The 15,147-nt window shown below is 39.7% G+C and overlaps 1 protein-coding gene across 3 annotated transcripts in view; it reads right to left on the bottom strand.

Moving 5' to 3' along the window:
* Window positions 1-15,147, bottom strand: part of NFYC (nuclear transcription factor Y subunit gamma) — a 67,672-nt gene that overhangs the window by 50,670 nt on the left and 1,855 nt on the right. The gene's annotated exons all lie outside the window — the stretch shown is intronic.

The raw sequence follows: 15,147 nt of genomic DNA, 5'->3' as shown, positions 1-15,147 counted from the left end.
CCTTGCCTCCAGAGTGGTCCCATTGGCTGAGCTGCTTTATCAGCTAAGAACACAAAGCCATGATTGGCTGTTCACGTCATCAGTTACCTCCTTTGTACACTTCCTGTTTTAAAGTTACCTTGAGAAGCAGAACAGGGGTCAGATCCAGACTTCAAACTACAGGGAACTTAAGGCTTGGAAATGCCTGGCAAATGCACACAGCAGATGCACTAGGGCCTCTTGTGCTTCCAAAACACAGGAAACTGCAAATTTACAATTGTTCTTTAAAATCACACGAAAGGGTTGTTACAGTTCCCACCCAAAGGATTTCTTATTGGCTGTCAGAGTTCCATTTAAAAAATTTAAGGTAATTTAACTGCTTCTGATTGGCCATCAAAGATGTCTGTAAGATATTGCTACAGTATCCTATGGCAGTAAACCAGAGAAGCAATGTGCACAAGATCTGAAAGTTGTGGCTTAACTATCTACAGTTTTCTGTTGAGCATTAACAGAAGAAGAAAAAGAAACCAGGGTGGGCTCATCAAATAGCTCCAGAGAAAATGTAACCTCTTTAACAGCTGTTACAAAGAGTGATACCAATGGCCTTACAACAGTTTGTAGGATTTCTAAAAAGGAATCTGTCATCTTGTCCCTGGTAATTTTAAAAGCACATATTAGGGGCGCCTGGGTGGCTCAGTCGGTTGAGCGCCGACTTCGGCTCAGGTCACCATCTCGCGGTCCGTGAGTTCGAGCCCCGCATCGGGCTCCTGTGCTGACAGCTCAGAGCCCGGAGCCTGTTTCAGATTCTGTGTCTCCCTCTCTCTGACCCTCCCCCATTCATGCTCTGTCTCTCTCTGTCTCAAAAATAAATAAAAACGTTAAAAAAAAAAAAAGCATATATTAGTGCTAGGAAAAATCACCTTACTTTGAAACACAAACTAACCTAAACAGGAAAATTCTGCAGTAATGTCAGAAGGTAGTGACAGGGACAGTGGCATTGCCAAAAAGTCTACCAGGAACCCAAGAGGGAAATATAATAATAAAGGGTGGGGAACACTGGCAGAGATAGAACACCAGTGATTACACTGTTTAAAGCATATTATAGTTCGGATTAATTTATTTAGAATGGTCATAAAATGTTTATCAGCTTTTAATCTTACAGAGTTCTGATATCATGGAAGATAAACTTTTTACCACATTTTCAAGAATAAGTAGCAGGAATGAGCCCAGGAAAGATACTCTAAGTACTGCAGTTATGGAAAACATTCTGGGGTGCTGAGGTTTACCAGTGGTCAAAGATTTGCTTATGGATTTTGTGCCCAACTGTTGAGGTATTCAGAGGAACCTCCTAAAAAAGGTGAAAATCAGTTAACATGTCTTCTTTTCTTTTTACAAAATGGGTCAAATAGAAACACTGCACTATTACTGAAAGTTCTGAACAATCTCCTTAGAACTGCTTCCTCCCATGAAAACTAAGCATCCCAGGATGAAACAAACACGACTGTTTCCTCAGGACGAGTCCTTCTCTAGAAATACCTCAGCTGACCTTACATGGAAAGTCATCATGGGCATACGCAGAGACGTGGCAGAGTCCTGAAATAGAAGCAAGGTGGTCGGGGTCCCTAGGTGGGTCAGTTAGTTAAGCCTCCAACTTCAGCTCAGGTCATGATCTCACGGTTAATGGGTTCGAGCCCTGCATCAGGCTCTGTGCTGACAACTCAGAGCCTGGAGTCTGCTTCAGATTCTGTGTCTTCCTCTCTCTCTGCCCCTCCCCTCCTCACACTCCTCTCTCTTCCAAAAATAAACAAACATTTTTTAAAAATTAAAAAAAAAAAGGCAAGGTAGTCTGCCTAATCACTTTGCCATCCATATTAACTTTTCTACACACATTCTACTCATTTCTCAAACTGCAATGAATTAATTTCTGAACACCAATTAGTGCCAGGTTCTATGCTAGATATTTCACAGACTTTCCCCCTCTAATCCTCACTATCCTCTTTTATATGTGAAAAAGAGTGAGGTTCACAAAGCTTAACAACTGGCCCCTAGCCATACATCTAGAATGCAAACTCAGGTCCCAACCTAGGGCGGTATTCTTTCTATTGTACCACAAGGCTGACACCAAGACATGGAGCACCCCAGGGCACATCCAAGGAAATTCTTAGGAGTCACATATATGTAGAGGTAGCATAAACCGTTAAACCCACCTTCATTAATCTAAAAATTAGAAATCTGACTGATGTTGAACTTCACCTGATGGTTAGAGACCTAGCTGAGTATATGACAAAATAGCACCGTATAAGTTGATACGCATTTTACTACTGAAGTATTAGGGGCATTTAACCAGTAGCAAATCACATTTATAATTTATCAGGACTTGGAACAACTAATGATTAAATCATTAACACAAAATAAACTGTTACAGGATTGTGTGGCAATTTTACTATGGCATCTAAATAAGAGTTTAGTTATGCCAACAGGGTGTGTTGTAGGACGACTGCTGAAGCTACAGAACTGCAGGTATTATAGTTCTTTTCTCAGAAGTTTCGATCCCAGATTCTGAATAGCTACCAGCCTGAGAAGAGAAGGCAGAGGGCCAAAAAGCCAGTTGTGTCTCATCCACACTAGAGTCTTTCAACCCCTCAACACTGGAGGTCAAGTCGGCTGGAAGGAAGCAAGAAGCTTAAATGAGGTGGGAAGCAGAGAAGAGGGAGAACATTCACATCGCTGACTATTAATTAGTTATCACTAGGAAAAAACAACTAAGCACCTGGGAATCAGGCAGAGCTCATTTCAAATTCTGACTTCTCTGCTTATTAACTGTATGACACTGAACTAACCCTGAGCCTCAGCTTCCTCATCTGTAATACATGGATGTCACCATTCTATATCCAGAGCCACCATAAGTATTAAATGAGTTAACACATGTATATTGTATTGTGCCTAGTAAGCACTGAAAAACTGTAAAAGTGCTAGAAGTCATCCAGTCCAAATTCCTTGTTTTATACAGGGTTAAGATGCAGAAAGGTCTCTCTCCTTAAGGCCCCAAAGCTACTAGGAGGGGCTGTCTCTCCTCCATCTCCAGCATACCCTGCAACCCTGCAGAAAGCAACTCCTAAGCCATAAAGGGCAGTGTGGGAGGACTCCCAGCTGCTACAAAAAATCTTCCCCATGCTTTTCATCACCCATCCAGGCCAAGATTTGGTTGTTGTTCCACATGCCCATCCTTTGATACCCGATTAAACCAAACATGTCCCTTAATACTCTGTGAATACCTTTGGCATAGTTTTTATTAGTTCTTGGAAGGTTTGCAAGAAAACCACTCGAACCCCTCTCATCAACAGCCACCTTACTAGAATTCAAGCTACTAGTGGGAAGAGAACTGAAATTATCCTAGAATTTCCATCTGGCGGCTTACTATACTGTACTTACTTACTATAGCTTTCCCTTCTCTTGCCTGTTGTTACTGTGGACTAACAGCCTCATGGGATCTCTGGAATTCCGACTCACATTCTTCCCTGGTCCTGGATATCAGCAGCCCTCTGCAACAGACAACTGCATTGTCTTGCCCTAAAAAAACACCCAGATCACTATGAGGCAAAATGACTGCCTCTGGTTACCTGGTTCAAGCTCTCAAAGTAGGCAGCATGGGAAATGATGCTCTTGGTCAGAAAACTGATTCTGAATCATAGCTACCTATTTACTGGCTGTTTATCCATCCCTAACTCACTTCTTCATGTATAAAATGGAAAAAAAATAAATAAATAACACCAACCCATGGGAGCATTGAGGTTTAAATGATATAAGGTTAAAGCACTCAGCATTGGGGCGCCTGGGTGGCTCAGTCGGTTAAGCGGCTGACTTCGGCTCAGGTCATGATCTCGTGGTCCATGAGTTCGAGCCCCGCATCGGGCTCTGTGCTGACAGCTCAGAGCCTGGAGCCTGTTTCGGATTCTGTGTCTCCCTCTCTCTGACCCTCTCCCATTCATGCTCTGTCTCTCTCTGTCTCAAAAATAAATAAACGTTAAAAAAAAAAAATTAAATTAAAAAAAAAAAAGCACTCAGCATTAACACCTAGCATGTGGTAGATACTCAATAACATCTAAATATACACTTGACTATAGCATTTATCACACATTATAATTACTTTTAACCATGTCTCTATTACCAGAGGAAGGCTTCTTGAAGTTAGTGGCTGTGTTTTATTTATATCCACATATATCCCCAATACATCAAACCCAACCTTAGCCACAGTGTCAGTGAAGTAACGAGTAATGAGGACTGAGGAAAACTGGAGAGCGTATGTCCCATCTGAAGGGGCAGCTACTATTCAGCTCCAACTGACAAAAGCCATGAAGGAATACTAGTCCACTGTAGCAAGAGCCTCAGAGTCAATAAAAGAAACAAAAGTCAGATCCTGAACACAAAAAGCTGATGCCAGAACAGCTCTTGCTCTGGGATCCTGAGGAATGACCGAAGGACCAGAGTTATGACAGAAGTTGGCCTTAACCACCCTGATAAGTCTTGTCAAGGACAGTCTTGTTCAGTCCCCCAAGATTACCTATCTTGGAGGTTATGCTGTTATCAATCACATCAGAAGCAGAAATAGCAGCAAAGAAACTGGGCTCTTCAGTGCCCTGAACATTTTATTGATGTTGTCCCTAACTGACTTAGTAAAGTAAGTACACTTAGAAGCCTCAAGAAATATCAGACAACCTCTAGAGAAAAATGAACTTTTCGTATGTTGTGATATGAATACAAAGCCATATTCACTTGACTATTAAATACATTGTGTGACTTATATACTAAGTTGATGAGATGGATGTATAAAGCAGTATTGTACTGATGTTATCAGTTAGGCAGATGGGCTATTTTTTTAAGAATACCTTCCTTTAAAGCAACCACTCAGAATCAAACACTGTATTTTGCTTATGTCAGTTAGAAACAAGGCTGAGTTAGTCCCTTAATATCATCTAACATATTGTATAATAATATTACACAAACTGCTTTGTAATTTTCACTTAAATATGTGAACAATTTTCCATATCAAATCTGTATCTATATCATTTACAATTGGGAGTATATTCCACTGAATTCTATCAGTTTTATGTTAATGACTTCACTGTCTACAATGTTTTATAGTTTTTACCTTTTGATGTATGACACACAATGTTACACTAGTCTCAGGTGTGTAACATAGTGATTCAACTTCTCTATGTGTTATGTTATGCTCACAAGTATAGCTACCATCTGTCACCACACAACACTATTACATTATCATTGACTATATTCCCTATGCTGTGCTTTTCACTCCTCTGATTTTTTTTTTTTTCAACGTTTTTTTATTTATTTTTGGGACAGAGAGAGACAGAGCACGAACGGGGGAGGGGCAGAGAGAGAGGGAGACACAGAATCGGAAACAGGCTCCAGGCTCCGAGCCATCAGCCCAGAGCCTGACGCGGGGCTCGAACTCACGGACCACGAGATCGTGACCTGGCTGAAGTCGGACGCTTAACCGACTGCGCCACCCAGGCGCCCCATTCACTCCTCTGATTTATTCATTCCATAACTAGAAGCCTGTATCTCTCACTCCCCTTCACCCATTTTGCCCACCACCCCCCCACTCTGGCAACCATCAATTTGCTCTCTGTACTCATAGGTCTGATTCTGCTTTTCTGTTGTTCATTAGTTTTGTTTTTTAGATTCTACATATAAGTAAAAATCATATAATATTCATCTCTCTGGCTTATTTCACTGAGCATGATATCCTCTAGGTCCATCCATGTTGTTGCAAATGGCACAATCTAATCCTTTTAAATGGCTATGTAATATTCCACTGTGCATGCATGTATGTGTATGTGTGTATACACACATCTTCCTTATCCACTTATCTATTGATGGACACCCAGCTTCCACATCTTGGCTACTGTAAATAATGCCAAGGATGCAATGAACATAGGGGTACATATATCTGTTTGAATTAGTGTTTTTATCTTCTTTGGGTAGATATCCAGCAGAATTACTGGATCATACAGTATTTCTATTTTTAATTTTTTGAAGGAAAAAAAAAGCACACAAAGGTTCCTTTTTCTCCACATCCTTGCCAACACTTATTTCTTGTCTTTTTGATTTTAGCCATTCTGACAGGTGTAAGGTGGTATATCTCATTGGGTTTTGGTTTGCATTTTCCTGACGATTAGTAACGTTGAGCATCTTTTCACGTGTTTGTTGGCCATCTATATGTCTTCCTTGGAAAAATGTCTTTTCGGGTCCTCTGCCCATTTTTTAACTGGACTGTTTACTTTTTGGTGTTGAGATTCAGACATTTTTAGTATATTTTAGATATTAATCCCTCAGTATCTTCAATTTTAAAATATTGTAAATAGCATCACAGAGAACATCTATTATGCCCATTCCTTATACCCTCATTATCCCTTCCAGAACCACCGCAATGACTTCATAAATAGTATCATTTTGTCTGGTTTAAGGAAAAAATATATACAAACATGAAAGCCAGATTGTTTGAATGTTAAATCTTTCCAGTTTCAATTTTGATTCAGTTTTTTTTTTGTTGTTTTTTTTTAATTATAAGCAGACCAAAGAAAATTATGGGCTGCCAGATTATAGCTTCTGACCCATTTCTTTCACCTGACTTGATCCTGAACAACTATTAGTTATTTCCCAAACCAAATCCACCTTTGAGGTTTAAAAAAGTGTGTCCACACATTTTCAAAAGAATCTGGCAGAAGTTCTGAAGATAACCCCCAAAGAACCCCAAAGTCCCAGAAACATTTTGAGCAATGATAGTATCATTAGAATAAGGAATATAGCGCTGGTGCCCAGTAAATCACTGCTCAACAAGTTAATGAAGTAAACTAATAAATGAGACCTTAAGTGGATTATAAATTCTGAATTTTTTTTTTTTTTTTTTTTTTTAATGCTTGAGAGAAAGCGAGAGAGAGCCAGTGGGGAGGGGGAGACAGAGAGAGAGGGAAAGACGGAGAACCTCAAGAAGTCTCCACACTGTCAGCACAGAGCCCAACATGAGGCTTGTCATGAACTATGAGATCATGACTGGAACCAAAATCAAGAGTCAGACACTTAAGCAACTGAGCCACCCAGGGGCCCCCTGAATTACTTTTTTTTCTTTTTTTTTTTTTTAAGTTGAGAGAGAGAGAGAAAGAATGTGAGTGGGGGAGGGGCAGAGGGAGAAGGGAACAGAGGATCCAAAGCAGGCTCCATGATGACAGCAGCAAGCCCAATGTGCACCTCGAACACGGAACCATGAGATCATGACCTGAGCCAAAGTCGAACGCTCAACCAACTGAGCCACCCAGGAGCCCCTGAATTACTTGTTTTTAAAAATAAATTATATTCTCCAAAGCATAAATTAAGACCAATGGATGGAAAACTATTCTAGAAAACTATTCTATTCTCTCAGAGCTGTCCAAAGATGGCACAAGCTGCTTCAGAAGCTATGGATGGGGTTGTTAGCACAGGCTGTTTGAACACTTGACAGGAATATGTAAAGACAAGATGAAAAAGAGCAGCCATGTGGAGAAGCAGGGGGGAAAAAACAGTCTTTGCAGCTAGACAGATTTAGATTCTAATCCCTCTTCACCTCTTTTTAGCTGAGTAACCTCAAACTAGGTATTTAACCCCACTGAGGTCAATTTCCTAAACTATAAACCATCTTGCAAGGCTGTAAAGATTAAGGAAACTTTCACTCATTCAATAAATACTTAGGTGTAGGCATTGTGCTAAGACGTGGGGATCCTAAACAATACAGTCCCTGTCCTCAATGAGACTAAAGTCTATTATAACAAAGAGGAAAATTAAAACAGGCAATCATAGTGCTCTATGTTAAGAGTTACAACAGGAACAAATGCACAGTACAGGACATAAGCAGAGCCCCTTAGCCCATGGCCTAACTCAATTTCAGGCCAGTCAGAAATGGCTTCTTGGGAGATTTAAGTCCTAAGAATCGGAACTTAATGAGACAGACAAAGAAACTGTATGTGCAAAGGCCTGGAGCTGACATAAAGCATTACATTCCTGAAAGGGCTATAGTTTGGTATGGCAGTAGCCCAGGGGCAAAAGGCTACAAGTTAACTCAGAAACATGAACAGGGCTGGACAAGACTAAGATGCTAGAACTTTATTCTAAGGGACAACAGTGAGCCATTGAGGAGTTTAAGCATGGGACTGGCACAATCAGAATTACCCTTTTATTTTTTTTAAATTCTTTTTAATGTTTATTTATTATTGAGAGACAGAGAACAGGAGAGGGGTAGAGAGAGGGGGAGACACAGAATCCGAAGCAGGCTCCAGGCTCTGAGCTGTCAGCACAGAGCCCAATGCGGGACTCGGACTCACAAATTGTGAGATCATGACCAGAGCCGAAGTCAGTCGCCCAACCAGCTGACCCACCCAGGCACCTCTCAGAATTACCCTTTTAAAAGATCATTTGGGGTACAGTATGGAGAAGTGGGACCGGGTGGGAGACTGGCAGCTCTAGACAGATAGCAGGGAAAACAAGACACTGCAGTACCCTAGTTACCAGAAAACGTAGCAATGCAGATGTTGAAAAGTAGATGAATGGGAAATATTAAGAAGGTAAAAAAAATAAATAACATGAAGACCAGTGGTTAATAATGCATGTAGAACACCACCACCGACTGATAAACAGCAAGTGCACAAAAAAATGGTAGCTGCCACCAGTGTCACGGATGCTGGCAACGGGGTTAGATGGCCTTTGAAATCATATTCACCCCTAAGAGTCTATGTTACTTTGGAGACCTGTGTTGTATGTTCCCAGAAAAATTCTTTTCCACTACTAGCCAAACTATCCTATACAAAAGATTCATTTTTTACTCATAAGCTCTCTGCACTAGAACTGCTCAACTGGGCCCCACTACACCCCAGTCATAACATGAAATACTTATTAGATGTTCTCACGAACAGGGTTCCATGGCCAAATATGTCCAAGAAACACTGCATTATGTATCCTCTCTCTTGAAGGGTCATAAGGCACGTAAACACAAAGGCCCTGAATACTAATTCTGCAGTAAAGAAATGCATTTCACTTTAGCTATCATTTTGTCAAGGATCCTTTTTTCAACTCCAGAGGACATTTATTACATTGTATAAGAACTAAAGTTCAATGAAACAGTTTAGGAAATGCTGCGCTAAGCTGCCTTACAGATTTTAGCGGAATGAAAAGATTATAGGCAACTCTATTCTGACCACCTTCCAAAATGGTTGGAGTTTTACACACATTATGGCCTTTCCCTTTTAATTTAGTCCTACTAAAAATGACATTAAATATCACCATAAATAGCAATCCTCTGCCTCCCAAATTACTGCCAACCAAGTGTGCTTTGCTTTTTAAAAAGGCCACAACTTTGTCAGCTGATAATGAGCAAATTCTAAGCTACTTACCCTTCAGGGTACAGCAATAATTTTTAACACAGTTAAAAATGACAAAGATGTTCAACTGTGCAGATTGCACGTACTTTCACTTTCCTCTCTTAAATGAATTGATCACACCACTAGTGAGGAGGATAGGTCTTCTTAACATTGGGCAAAGAATCTCACTTCATACAGATCACTGGACAATTTGCAGCTCCTGAGGAAAGGGTGAGCAATAACAGAAACTGTGAAAACCTTCAGTACAGTAGTCCCTCCTGATCTATAGGAGACACGTTCCAAGACACCACTCGCGCCCTGCCCAGGAGATGCCTGAAACTGCAGATAGTACCAAACCCTATTTACAATTCATTTCTTCCATACACACACACCTAAGATAAAGTTTAATTTATATAAATTAGGCACAGTAAGAAATAATAATAATAAAATAGAACAATTATAACAATATACTGTAATAAAAACTATGTGAATGTGGTCTCTTTCTGCCTCAAAATCTTATTGCTCTGCACTCACCCTTCTTGTGATGCCGCTAAATAAGATGCCTTCGTGATGAGCTGAAGTGACGTGAGGACAGACATTGTGATAGGGCACTGGGCTACTACTGATCCTCTGACAATAGTCAGAGGAGGATCATCTGCTTCTGGACCACGGTTGACCATGGGTAACCGAAACCGTAGAAAGCGAAACCACAGGTAATGGGTGGGACGACTTTAACTCTAATAGATTTAAGCCAGTGACATCATACAAAATATTCCATACTCCGATATCATTCCCTATGAGTCACTGAGGCATTCATCGAAGCACTGGTCAAGATCACTGTTTATAGCTCATACCCATGAATGTACTTAAGATTAATTCTTAGGGGCGCCTGGTGGCTCAGTCAGTTAAGCGTCTGACTTCAGCTCAGGTCACGATCTCATGGTCCGTGAGTTCGAGCCCCGCATTGGGCTCTGGGCTGTGATGGCTCAGAGCCTGGAGGCTGCTTCCGATTCTGTGTCTCCCTCTCTCTCTGCCCTTCCCCCGTTCATGCTCTGTCTCTCTCTGTCTCAAAAATAAATAAAAGTTAAAAAAAAAATTAAAAAAAAAATCTTTCCTTTAAAAAAAAAAAGATTAATTCTTAAATCTGATCTGTAACAAGATACCATTGATTTTAAATGGAGAGTATTCATCTAATGAGGACACCTTATGTACCTTGGACATGAAGATCTGAACCTTTAAGGTAAACCTATTCCACTGGAAACATTCAAATGCAAAGGTTAGCCTAGTCCCTCTCTCTAAACTGCACCTGAAGTTTATCCATTAGAAAGCTCTCACAGTATAAAAGTACACTGAATTTAGAAGTAATCTGTCTGCAAACAAGTAAGGACTTAACCCAAAACAGAAAATACAACTCTCACACTGAAAATGAGCACAAATGTTGCCTCACTGTTATCAGGTACATCACTGCTAAAACATGGAGCAGTGTGGGAAGGGTGCAGCAAATTTTGCAACCTGGCAAAAAATTTCTGCAGGCAGACAGACTTTTTTTCTTGAACCATTTTACGATGCTGTCTTCCTGCTTACTTCAAAGAAAATGTTACCAGGTGACTACAAGCCAAACTGACAGTCCCACTTCAACTGACAACTTCTACAATTAGAAAAACAATTTTTTTAAGTTTATTTTGAGAGAGAGAGAGAGAGAGAGAGATAAAGTACAAGCAGGGGAGGGGCAGGGAGAGAATGCCAAGCAGGCTCTGTGCCATCAGTACAGGGCCTGGTGTGCAGCTCGATCTCACAAACTGGGAGATCATGATCACAAACCATGAGATCATGACCTGCGCCAAAATCAAGAGTCAGACTGAGCCATCCAGGCACCTCCAGAAAAAGTTTTAAATGACTATAATGTAAATCTTTCTGGACTGAAAGATAAAACTGGTTGTTCTGATTTTAGTAATTATTGCTATTTGGCAAATACAGAAAAGTTCTCATCTCATCAAAATCATTACCACTTAGCACCCAAGAATGAACAGAGGCAATCAGGAGACAACCTAACTCTGAAGCAGAAGATGTTACTGCTTTGTGCATTCATAAATAATACAGACTAATAATAACAGAGATCCACTATAAATCAACTCCTAAATCACAACACCACAACTAAATTAGGTTATTTCTTTCATGTCAAGTGGTTGCTCCCCCATGTAGAAATCTTACTGTACATGAAAGAACAGACGATTACAAACGACCTTCTCATTGGGGAAGCTTTAACAGGCTGACAGATTTTATGCTGTTCTAAAAGGAAAGTGATGTGTTCCCTCACTTACTAAGGTCCACTTGGTGACAGGCACCTACCATATGCTGCTGTATTCATTTTTCATAACTACTCTGTAACAGAGGTATCATTACCACTACTTCACATAGGAAGAAACTAAGGCTTAGGTCAAGAATCTGACCCCGAGCTCACACAGAGGGTAAACGCAGACAGAATTCTTTCCCAGGTCTGACTCCAGCGTCAGCAACTACACTACCCCCTCCCAATGGCATTTTTTGGCCAAAGTATTTTAAATCCACTTTTTCCTATGATTAATCTACTTAAATTATGTTAGGTACTTTGAGTCACTGGGAAAATACTAAAATGACCTTGTAGCCTTCCTAACTAGTCACAGCACATGCATGAAAAACTGAATAAACAAAATGAAAAGAGACTGGAAGACATCAGATAACTCACAATAAGTCTGCTTTGAGCACAAGAAACTGAATGGAAAAGAACAACTTGCTGGCTAAGGAATGTTCTTCCTGGGTTGTATGCCTGAGGCTGGAATAAACCTCAAGAAGGTCATTTGTATCTTTAATAATGTCCTCTGCCATTCTCCTTCCTATGAATGAGGCAAACTTGTCAAAATATAAAAGGGCCTTAGAGTCATCCCTATCATCAAGCCAATGTTTCCACGGAAGAGGCAATACTGTCCAGTGGAATGAGACTGGTCTGGGAATCCAACAATCTGGGTTACACCTGGCTCTCCCCTTGCCAAGCCAAGTGACCTTGTCAAGGTCATCACACTCTAGGGCCTCAGTAAAAGAGTACCTGCCTGAAAAAAACTGAAGGTCACTTCCTGATCTAAGATGCAGGAATTTTTCTTTTCTCATAATATTTTAAGGTGTCAAGAAAACACAGTTTAAGAGTAAGGGTTCCACAAATTTTGTAGGAATTAAGAGTTATAGACTTAAGTTTGAATCTGAGCTCTGCCACCTTGTGTGACCTTGAGCAAATTACCTAACCCTTCAGTTTCTTCACACACAAAAATAAAGGTGATAATAGTGTCCACCACATACAGAGTGTGGATAATATATACAATACATTTATACCCTAGCTGGTGCAACGTAAGCACTCAATAAAAGTTAGTAACTAACTATATCATTCCTGAGCTTGATTCATAGATCCTTAATGGCTCAGTACCTCTGAACTAAAAGAGATATGAATTTCAAAATTGCCTCAGAGACACCTAGCATGGCTCCTCATTTCACTTTGCCTCTGCATCTCTGTAAATGAGGTTAAGAAACCCTGTATCTTTTCTAGTACAATGAATCAGTTTTGACCAAATGGAAAATATGTACACATAAATAACAGAATTATGTTATAAAAATTTAGGTAACAAGACATGAACACAGTCTGTTAAGTATTAAACATTAGTATGTCTGCTTAGAAGACACAGCTGATGTTCTCAAGTTTTTACCATAAACTCAGACCTACTCAGACCTCCTGGGATTCCAGATTTTTAGGGTGGTCCATTCCAGAAGATAACAAGGTCCAGCAACCGGCCATGGATGTAAGGAGTTAATGGGAATGAAGGTGATCACCGTTGTTGAAGGGAAGGTAATTAAGAAATGCTTGCTGAATATGTGTATATTTGTTTTTGCAACCTTGTCTAGACTTACTAAAAAAGAACTAAGTCATGGATGCTTAACATTCTTCATATTTGGCTAACTTAATGACTGAGCCAAATGAAGCTTGAGATGACCAATGTACAAAATATGGCAACCCCTAATTCCCCTTGTATTTTAACTCTATCTCCTACACTGCAGTGTAATTGCAAATAAAAGGGAGGAGACCCTCACCTAATTGCATTAAGTCACAAAGTAACTCAGACTACCAAATCATTGGTCTCCCCTTGAAACCTGAATTATTTAAAGATTTCCATGCAAAATTGGGATTACAAATATTTTGTTGTATCCAGTTTTAATTTTACACATCATTCAGGATAAGCATATACTAGAATCACTATCCCACGGTTTGAAGAAGGCACTAGGCTTCTGGACAGATCCCAGTGCTTGGAGACAAACATCTAAAGTACTAGTGATATTTGAAAAAGCTCCCAGGTGAGTTCTTTATATACTTGGTAGTTCCTCACTCCTTGACATTAATCACTTCCATATATAGAAAAACTATGTCAGCAATATTCTGAAGACTGGTTTTAAAGAATGCAGATTCTTAAACTTTCTGTACATACTTTCCCCTATTATCTACCTGGCTTCAGAAAAACTCCAACAGTTTACTTTTTAATCTTTCTCTACACAATAAAAAACAAGAGATAGGATTTAAATACCTAGTTGAAGAACCTAGATTCTACATGGCTCCTACCCTGTGGTCTGAATCTTTGAAACAGTACAACAAACTCTTGTTAATTATGTTCTCCTCACTCAATATGCTCCTAATTCCCAGCAATCAAAGAAAGATGATCCACTTTGAAATACAATGCTATCTACCAAGGGCACAATGTATACACTGTATGTTAGCTAACTTGACAATAAATTATATTTTAAAAAATAATAATTACTAAATAAATAAATAAATAAATAAATAAATAAATAAATAAAATATAATGCTATCTGGAAGTTTGACTAGTCAGGTTTATACTGATAACACGACACAGCAGATAACACTACAGGCTTTGCCACTGGGCAACTTGGATATGAATCCCAGTTCAACCACACAGACACTGGACAAGCTACACAACCTCTCTGATCCTCAATTTTTCTCATCTGCAATATGCAAATGATAATGCCTACATAATAGGAAATATGTGCCCCAAAATGTCAATTCCTTTCCTCTACTACTTTCCTCTTCTCTCTTGAAAATGTTGCATTCACAAACTGACCACATTTGAAAACCGGAAAAGTTTCTTGAAATTGATATAAAAACAGATTTATAGCATCTATCTGAAATTAGAGAGGACCACCTAACATAGACAAGGAAAAACAAATTAGGAAACAGAGAAGTTTAACACAAATGGTTTCCACGATCCCTAAACCTTGGGAAATGCAAATGTAGAACAATTCAAGTCATAACAATAAATCGGAAAATGATAAAATACCTCCAACAAGCTTACTCTAACAACTCTTGATTAGAACAAAAGTTTTGTGAAATACAAACCAGAAAGTGTTGACAAGTCCTGTTACTCAAAACAAGATGCAAGGAACTATGTACTAGTTTATTCTCAAATCTGCTTATTTCTTTAAAAAAAAAAATTTAAGTGCACAGGAAGATGAGTGTAATTTTTAGGTATATATAAAAGAAAAGAGGGGCGCCTGGGTGGCTCAGTCTGTTATGTGTCTGACTTGGGCTCAGGTCATGATCTCACAGTTCATGAGTTCCAGCTACACATCAGGCTCTGCACTACTAGTGTTTGGGATTTTCCCTCTCTTTCTGCCCCAACCCCACTTGCATGCACTCGCTCACGCTCTCCCTCTCTCTCTCAAAAATAAA

This window comes from Panthera tigris, chromosome C1 (assembly GCF_018350195.1).
Source record: "Panthera tigris isolate Pti1 chromosome C1, P.tigris_Pti1_mat1.1, whole genome shotgun sequence".
NCBI classification, from domain to species: Eukaryota; Metazoa; Chordata; class Mammalia; order Carnivora; family Felidae; genus Panthera; species Panthera tigris.
Note: the sequence above shows the minus strand (reverse complement) of the source record. Positions and strands in the feature narration are given on the sequence as shown.